The sequence below is a fragment of the Giraffa tippelskirchi genome, chromosome Y (assembly GCF_054371585.1).
Source record: "Giraffa tippelskirchi isolate mGirTip1 chromosome Y, T2T-mGirTip1v1.2.pri, whole genome shotgun sequence".
In the NCBI taxonomy this organism is placed as follows: domain Eukaryota; kingdom Metazoa; phylum Chordata; class Mammalia; order Artiodactyla; family Giraffidae; genus Giraffa; species Giraffa tippelskirchi.
This window is the reverse complement of record NC_137290.1, coordinates 8,684,353-8,693,738: the sequence shown is the minus strand read 5'-3', so window position 1 is coordinate 8,693,738 and position 9,386 is coordinate 8,684,353.

The window sequence follows — 9,386 nt, the reverse complement described above, 5'->3', positions numbered from 1 at the left end:
CCTTCCCTTCCCGTCCCCCCTCCCCCCGTTTGGAGGATAAGTCTCTATACAGACTTATGAACATCCAGGTGGATAAAGCTTTGCTCAGAATCAGCGTTTAATAAATGTTGAATGAGTAAAATGAGAGATTGGGAGCCAAGAAAAGAGTTGGAGTACTCTTGCTTTATTCTGAGTGAGAAGGTGTTGACCGGGGTACTCCAGTGTTTCCCCAATAGTCCTACAGAATTATGATAATAGGGGTTCTCTACAAAAAAAAACACAAAAAAACAAAAAGTGTTGCCTAACAAGATCAGTTCAAGAAATGCTACCTCTTACATTTCCCCTCTTTGAGATCTGAGATGCTGGTTAAGGGATCTGAAGAGTCCTACAAGAGTGAAAGCTGACTTGCATCGTACGGTATCTCCTGGATTGACCTGATAATAGAATCCATTTATGGCCACAGTTATACTAGTTCCTACAAACAGCAATGATGTACCAAGCATGGTGTGAAAGTTGCAGCCAAACCCCAGTCCCCCGTCTTTCTCTGGTTTCCTTCTCATTCTCTTGTCAGTGCCTCTGGCATCTTTGTCAATGTTCAGTCCTCCTAGATGGTCTTTTCTGCCTCACCCTCACCTATCCTTGGTTGCTGTCTTCTGCATCCTTCTCCCACTCTCTCCTTACATCCCCAGACAACTCTCAAACCTCTGTACTAGTTAATGTGTTTGTGATGTTCGGTCTCTTTCTTCTATTTCTACTATAATGATGTTTTTCTCTGAGTAAAAAATAGTAGAGGACCTTTTACATTTCTTTTAGGTTGTGAGGACCAATCTGAAACCAAAGATCTAACTCCAGAGCAAAGCCTGCCTGTAGAGACATCATCCTCGGGGGCAGGAATAAAGGATTTGGAGGCAGGTGACTCCTTGTGTGCCCACACGAGAGAGTCTTGTGCTGATGATCCACTGGAGTCACACCAGGTCAAGCCGGCACAAGTTTTGAGTCCCATAAAAATGAGTGACCCCAAGACCCTCGCTCAGGAAGGAAGCCACAAGGGTGATCAACTAGAGAAAAGCTCAGAACGTAAGAAAGCATCGGAGAGTCTGCTAGGAAAGGGTCCCTGGGAGCACAGTACTCTTGGAGTCTGCACCAGGTCCTGCCTGGCCCACAACTCGTTTTTCCTCCAAGAGAACAAACACTACAGATGTGAATTTTGTGGGAGAGACTTCAGTACCCGAGGAGGCCGGGAGAAGCACCAGCAAATCCACACGGGGAAGATGCCCTTTGTATGTAAACGGTGTGGAGAGGCCTTCTACCTCATGCCGCGCCTCAGCAGGCATCAGAAGACTCACTGGGATGGGAAGTCCTTGACCCAGCGTGCAGATGTCTACGGCCGCGTGAGCGTTCAGAGGCAGAACTGCCATGAGCGTCTCGAATGCGGCAAAGCTTTCATCCAGGCTGTGCATCGTCTCCAGCATCTCAAAGCCCACGAAGCAGCAAGAGCCCTGCCATGTGAGTTACCCCGAGACAAGATGTATTTGATTGGATATAAGCGGCAGCACGACTACGTTGGAAAAAGAGCCCGTCAGTGTTGCGACTGTGGCAGAAGGTTGCGTCAAAGGTCGCACCTCATCCAGCACTACAGGATTCACGCTCAGGAGAGGCCTTACCAGTGCCAGCTGTGTGGGAAGTGTTTCAGCTGACCCTCCTGCCTCACTCAACATTACCAACTCCATTCTCAAGAGAAGCCCCTGGAGTGCCATTACTGTTGAAACACGTCCAGTCAGAATATTCTCAACCTCTTAGGCTTTCTCCTGGAGAGAGACCCTTGGAGTGCTCTGAATGAAAGAAGGTCTTGCACCAGCCCTCCCACCTTGTTAACAACTCGAAAACATGTCATGCTGTAGTCAGAAAACAGCAAGCGGTTGCAAGGTGATAGAACAGTCTTTTTGCAGACGGACAGTCAGCACGTGTGCCAGTCACTGAGGCAAAAAACCTCACAGAGTATTTTTGGGAAAGAAGCCGATAGATTTTGTCCTTCTCTGGTGGTGTCCATAGAATAGAGAACCTCGATTTTGACATCCCGACAAAAAATGTGTGACTGGCAGGTGTGCTCCAGACAGGAACTCTGTTGCCTGAATTTTTACAGAAGTTTTGACGTACAATATCTTTACCACATGGGATGCATCAGCAAAGGGCATCGTAAAAAAGTGTGTGAGGTGTACCTATGGTGATAATCCACAAAGCTGAAGTAATTGGTAATGTGCTTACATAGACGTTCATAATTTTGAAAACATTGCCATGTGTTTTATTTGATCTGTTAAGGAATGCTGCACTGCACCTGTGTTGAGGATATTTATTTCATATGTACAGATAGAGCAAACTTGAAACTCCAGGTTGTCATTTGATTTGACCTGGGTTGTAAGTGATGAGGCAAAAACTGAACCCCAGCTTGGTTTGGTTCGCTTGTTTGGTTTTTGAGAGTCCCTGAGATACTTATTTTAAATCTTGATGCTCAACCCAGGTTTGTTTTCTTCCTGCCACATTCTCTCTGAAGAAAAGTAACATCTGTACTGACCGAAGCCACCTTTCTTTTTAGTAATTTCAGTGTTATTTCATGTTAAATCAGATGGGACACTGGTGGAATTAGGGGGTCAAAGAGATTGTTAAAGTGAAGTTCTCATAGCCATTTCTCTTACAATTTAGGATTAGATGAATTTTGGGGACACTGATCAGGGAAGAATATTTTTGCTAAACACTTTCTTATAATTGGTCTTGTAGTTCGTAAATCTGCTGCTGATCAAGTAGAATTTTTAGTAGTTTTATATTTGAGGGCTTGGGGTTTTGTATTTTTGAAAAAAGAAGGAGTATTTGAAAACGGTTTCTGTTGTTGGACTCGGGCATCATCAGCACAGCCAGCTTCACCTAAAGTCCTATTTCTGTGCTGAGCAGACCTCACTCAAAAGTATGAGCCACGAATTGCACTAAAAATCTCTTTCATGCCATAGTGTTCTAATGTAAAGGTTTTGCATCACTGACTTGAATGATGGTCAGATGCAAACACACCTGGGAACCAGGTGACCTAGTGTCTCAGAATCTGACTCCTGGCCTGGCAGGGTGGGTTGTGTCTGTTGTTATTCACTGCCGTGCTTTTTCTCATCCTGCCGTTTCTGACCTATGATGTGTGGCTCCAAAGTCATGAACTTAAAAACCAACATGAGTCATTAGGGCCTGCACCAGCCAAATGAGCACTTGATCCACATGAGCGCTCACTACACAGCCCCTCGTCCTTGTTTCCCAAGTTCCTGGTGGAACAGCCCTCACTGACTGGCCCTGTTTCCTCCCATGGACCACCCTCCCACCCACTGTATATTTGTTTCTGATCCTGCCACCACTACCTGAAGGGAAGATAATGTCAGTATGGCTTATTGTTGATGTTGTTAATTAACCTTCATTTGTTTCTCTTGGTGATTAATAAATATCTCTCAGGAGAAAGTTTCAGGAGAGCTTCCAATTTCTCCTCCAACTTTTACCTACTGAATTCTAGAATCTAGCAAGTGGATTTTACCTACAGCCGTTTTTACTCTGTCATACTGGTGATTTTTTTCATTTTTCTCATCCCTTCTATGTTTAGTAATTAGAATTCTGTGAGGAAAAGTTGTTCCTCTAGATTTTTATTCAGTAATTTATTTATATAGCATGGATTTGTGGCATGGGCTGTAATTCAACATGACCATTACTTAGTTTACAATTGTTCCAGCTCTGGCCACTGGGAGTCCTTTCGAGTTGGCTCCTGTGCCTTTTCGAAAAGACCCCATCCTTTTTCTGAATGGTTGTAACTGTAACCTCCATGCAACTCCAGGAAAACCCTGTCATTTCTTTATGATAACTTCTACCTCACCACTACCTTGTGAAATCTGCTGCTTTCCCCGGGATCATAGCTTTACTCACACCCTTCATCAGTCTGCCATCCCATTTCTTCCTTCACCATTTTTGCTAAATCTCCATACTACCTCAATTATTATTTGCTTATTAGCACACTTTCTTTCAATTGTGTCATCTCTGTTCTTTAAACTTCAGTATATTTACCTAAGAAGGAAAATTTTGAATCAAGTCAAACAAAGTGTCTTACCCAGACCGTAATCAGATTTTCCTAGTCATTGCCAAGATGTCCTTTTATAACTGGCTTGTTTGAACCTGGATCCAAATGTGCTCTATTGATTGCATTTGGTTGTCTGATTTCAAGTTTCTCTTAATCTAAAGCAATCTCTTCTCACTTTTTCTTAATGCCTTGTGTGACCCCAAGAATAATGGAGAAATATATTTCCCCCCTCCCTCCACCCAATTCCTAGTATAGCAAACAGCTTTTATATTCCTTATATTAAGATTTAACTGTTTAAATTTAGAAGCACACGTTTTTAAATTTTATTTTTAATTCTGATAAACACATGGCATAAAATTAACCATCTCAGACGTTTTTAAGTGGTCAGTAGTGTTAAGTAGTGGAGAAGGCAATGGCACCCCACTCCAGTACTCTTGCCTGGAAAATCCCATGGATGGAGGAGCCTGGTAGGCCACAGTCCATGGGGTCGCTAAGAGTCGGACACGACTGAGCGACTTCCCTTTCACTTTTCCCTTTCATGCACTGGAGAAGGAAATGGCAACCCACTCCAGTATTCTTGCCTGGAGAATCCCAGGGACGTCGGAGCCCGGTTGCTGCCGTCTATGGGGTCGCACAGAGTTGGACATGACTGAAGCGACTTAGCAGCAGCAGCAGCAGCAGCAGTGTTAAGTAGAGCCACATTATTGTGCAGTGGATACTCAGGACTTTTCATCTTGAAAAACTCAAATTCTGTATCCATGGAACAAGAACTCCCCATTTCCCCCTCCCTCCAGCAATGGCAGCCATCATTCTAGCTCTCATTTTTTTTTTAAGCTTTGTGTGATTAAGCCAGTAGTCCTGGAAGAAACTAGGTCAGTTGTCCTGTGGAATGTCCCCCCTTGTAACTGTGTCTGTTTGCTTCCTGTGGTATCCTTAACTTGTCCCTCTCTCCCTGTGTTTTCTGTAAATGGAAGTTAGTGCTAAACTCTGGAGAATTTAGTTTGATTCGTCTTCGGCTACTTTGGCAGAATACCTCGTAGGTGGTTTTGTGTACTTTTTATCATATCCCGGTCAAGTTTTTTGCCCCTGCCAAAGGTCTAGGCTCTTGAAGTCATTCTGCAAGCCACTGCACCAATCACAGGCAGGAAGGTTTCAGAGTTTTCACCATCCGTGGACTCTTCATGATCCAGCTGCATGTTCCTTCTTCACCACCTCTTCTAGACTTTTCTTTACGTGCCTCCCCCCATTACTGCATCCTGGTCTTTAGATATTTGGATTAAGAGGTGATGGAGACTCCTCAAGGGGGTCTGCTGTGGAACATTTGTCGAGGGCCCTGGGCCAAGGCTTCTTAAGAGACCTTAACTCTAGAAAGCCAGGGAGCATCAGACTTGACTCTGTTCCGATGCTGCTTTCATACCACAGATGGCAGCGGTGACAACGTGGGTAGTTAACTCTGCCGGTCATCCCTGGACTAGTTGGAATTTATAAAATATGCACACGCCACTGCCTCCATACCTTTCAAGCTGAGCTCTAGTTGCCTGTGGTGGCAGGTACCTCAGCTTGTTATCTTTCACCTTGCTGCTTTTCTTGCTGCTATTCTAGCGGGCCCCCAAGGATAATGCTATTCTTCGTGGCTTTTCCTAACCAATTCCTGATACATCAGACAGTGTGAGCACTGCTCTTATACTCAGGCTATGTTTTTTAATGTAGAAACACTCATGTTGTAAGCTTTCTTTGATTATGCAAGTAATACCTATCCGTTGAAGATGATTAGAAAATACTATCATCTTTGAGGTTTTGGTGTTTTGTTTTGTTTTGCTTTTTTAATATTTGTATTTCCCTGTCATAGATATACTTGCTGCTAAAAGAGGTATACAGTTTTCAGACATTTTTTCCTGTGTATAGGTTTATTTTGATTTTTAAATAAAATACATACTATTTTAAAGGTGGCGGTTTTTCTTCTAATGTATCATAAACATCTTCCCACATTCCTAAATGTATCCCCCAGTTCATCTTTCAGGACTGCCTGATACTTGGTTGCATAGATGTGGCCTAGTTTATCTCACTAGACTTCTAGGTTTGGAAAATGGGGTTACTGTTCTTTATCTCTTTTTTTATTCCATTGCAAACCTTTTATTTTTTTTTATTTAGTTATAATTAACATACTGTATTATATGAGGATGGGGGGATAGACCGGAAAAGTGAGGGGATTAAGAAGTACAAACTTCCAGCTATAAAATAAGTCACAGGAATGTAATGTACAAATAGGGAATATAGTCAGTACTGTTGTGACAGCTTTGTGGTGGCGGATGGTAACTGTGCTGATTGTGGTGATTGTTGCTGAATGTGTAAGAATGCTCACTCCCTGTGTTGTACACCTGAAACTTACCTGGTACATGTGCGCTGCTTCCCCATTACCTCCTGAGTCTTGGGATTTCCATCAGCAACTTGCTGTGATGTCTTTGCATGTGGTTGTGTTCCCCAAGGAGAAGTTCCCAGCAATAGACCTTCTGGGCCAAAAGGTATATGCATCTTGAAGGCTTTGGAAGCACCCCTGGACTTCTCTCCTCAAGGTCAAAAAGATGTGTACACTTGTTTTTTTTTTTTTCTCTTGGGAGCAACTGAACTACTCAACTCTCTGTGAAGAACTACTACAGTTCCTCTGTGAAGAATTTGCACTCTTAACCCCGCTTAGGGAATTAAGAGGCCTAATGTCAGGCCTGGAAAGATCCACAGATGAAGTAGTTTGTCCACACCCTCATTTTACCAGTTGTTAGGTTTACTTTCCTCATTAAACAGTAGTAAGCATATTAAAAAAAAAAAATTCAGAAACACAGCAGGCTAATAAACTCCCCCGCCCCGGGGTGCTCTCATCAGAGCACACACCCAGGACCATGCTTGTGTTCACTGGCTGAGGAGCCCCTTGGTAGGGTAGGGAGAGTGTGGGCTTTGGAGCTGGGCTGACCTGAAGCCAGAGCCGGCTCCCTCCTCAGAAGCCGCTTAACCTCACTTTCTCAGGAAATGCGGTAACAGTGCCTCCCCTTGGAACTCTTGAAAGGCCTGGAGCTCGTCCGTACAACAGAGCCTAACAGTGCCTGGTACATAGTAGGCACTCAGGGGGTGTTCTTAAAGTTCTCTTAGTGACAGTTGCTAAACCGCAGAATTACAGACCACAGCCATATGTCAGATACAACCACACCTTAGCACATTGGAGTATTCACTGTACTTTAAGTAATTTTTCTGAGTAAACATTTTTCGTATAATTACAGATTTGGAGTTCTCTTTTTCTCACTAATTTGTAATGACAATTTAAAAATGGCAGTGATATAAAGGTTGGATGAACAGATCATAAAGCATTGTATTTGTAGTTGTTTTCTGAAGATAGATTTCCAAAAAGTGGTATTACCAGATGAGACAGGAAAAGCATTTCTGTGGTTCTCAAAAGATGGTGCAGAATTTGTTTCCTGAGGGGCAGCAAGCACTCACAGCCACCAGCTACAGGCAGGGCAGGAGGCGGGTGGGCAGGGATGTGTATAGCTAATCAGTCACGCTGGCCCTGAACCTGAAGAATGGCCCACAACCTTTCTCAGCATAGCACTCCTTATAAGACAGACTGAGCAGTTCATATTTGCAAAGAAATGGCTTTCCCATGCCTGGTATAAAGAAGCCTTTGAACAACATTACCAGCATTGGACATTTATTACTTAAACCAAGAAAACGTTTGCCTGTTTGATAAGCCAAAAATGTGATTCTAGCTACCTCATGAATTCCCTCCTGCCCGTGTATGCTTTTAAACTTCTCTGTGTATAATCTAGGCCTTTTGCCCATTTTACTATTGTGTCTGTGCTTTTTTTCTTTTTTACTGATTTGCACAAACTGGTTTTCCTTTTTTTTAAAGGATTTTTAAAAGGATTCCTATTGTTCATTTGAGAGCACTAACTTGACTCATTAAAAACAATTTCAGTTTTATGAAAAGGTAGATCTCTCTACCTCATTGGAAAAGACCCTAATGCTGGGTAGGATTGAGGGCGGGAGGAGAAGGGGATGACAGAGGATGAGATAGTTGGATGGCATCACCGACTCGATGGACATGGGTTTGGGTAGACTCTGGGAGTTGGTGATGGTCAGAGAGGCCTGGCGTGCTGCAGTTCAAGGGGTCGCAAAGACTCGGACACGACTGAGCGACTGAACTGAACTGAGATCTCTCTCTCTCTCTGCCTTGCTGTCCCCTGCCCCCGACTCCAATACACCATAAACAGCGTTAACATTTTGGTCATTTTGGTTTGTTTTCTTTTTTTTTGGCTGCACATACTGCATGCAGGATCTTAGTTTCCCAAACAGGGATTGAACCTGAGTCCCCTGTGTTGGGAAGCACAGGGTCTTAACCACTGTACCGCCACGGAAGTCCTCTTGTTTTCTTATAATTTAAAACTAATCACCAGACTAAGGAGGTGCTTGCCTGTAGGGAGTAGTGGGGAGGAAGTCTGGCTTCTGTGGTACCTCTGTTCGGTCTCACCTACTGACACATGTGGGCGTGTTACCTATTTTAAGATGGTTATAGTTTTCATTTAGCTGTGATCATCCCATGTGTGCATGGCATGTCTTTTTCCATGTAACCGTACACCTCACACACTGCTCTGTCCCCGGGAAGTCGTTTTCACCTTGCTGATAGCTGCAGAGTATGCCCAGAGATTTATCTGTGTGGCCCTCCCCTCTGTTTGAATGTTTCATTTAGTTCTGGTTTTTCACAATTGTAAAGGATACTGTGATGAACATTTTGGTCCTTAAAATATTTTTCTAAACTTAGGAGTCTTTTAAGATTTTGCCAAAAGGGAGTTCCTGTATCAGAAGAGGATTCATTGTATTAGAAGGGGTATACTTGTCTAAGGTTCCTGATACACATCTAAGTTTTCATTCGAAAACATATCGATTTGCACTGCCGCTATTAACTCATGATGGTGCTTTTCACCTTTGCTAGTTTAACAAGAGAAGGGACATCTAATTTTAATTTTATTTATTTCGTTTTTAAGGACACTGAATAGTTTCCTCTGAGCTTCTTCAGCAATTATATTTCTCCTCTTTGCATTCATTGTCTGTGTGGCTTTAATATCTTCCAATCTATTTGAGCAGTGTCTTTATATAATAAGGATATTATCTGTCTTCATTTTGGCCATAAACATTTTCCCCCAGTTTGTTTCGATAATTTTTTTCAGAAGGTTTCAATTTTTATATAGCTCAATTCTTCTGCTATCTTTTCTAAACCTACAAAATCTAACCACCTCTAAACATTAATGTTTTATTCTGCAGTTTT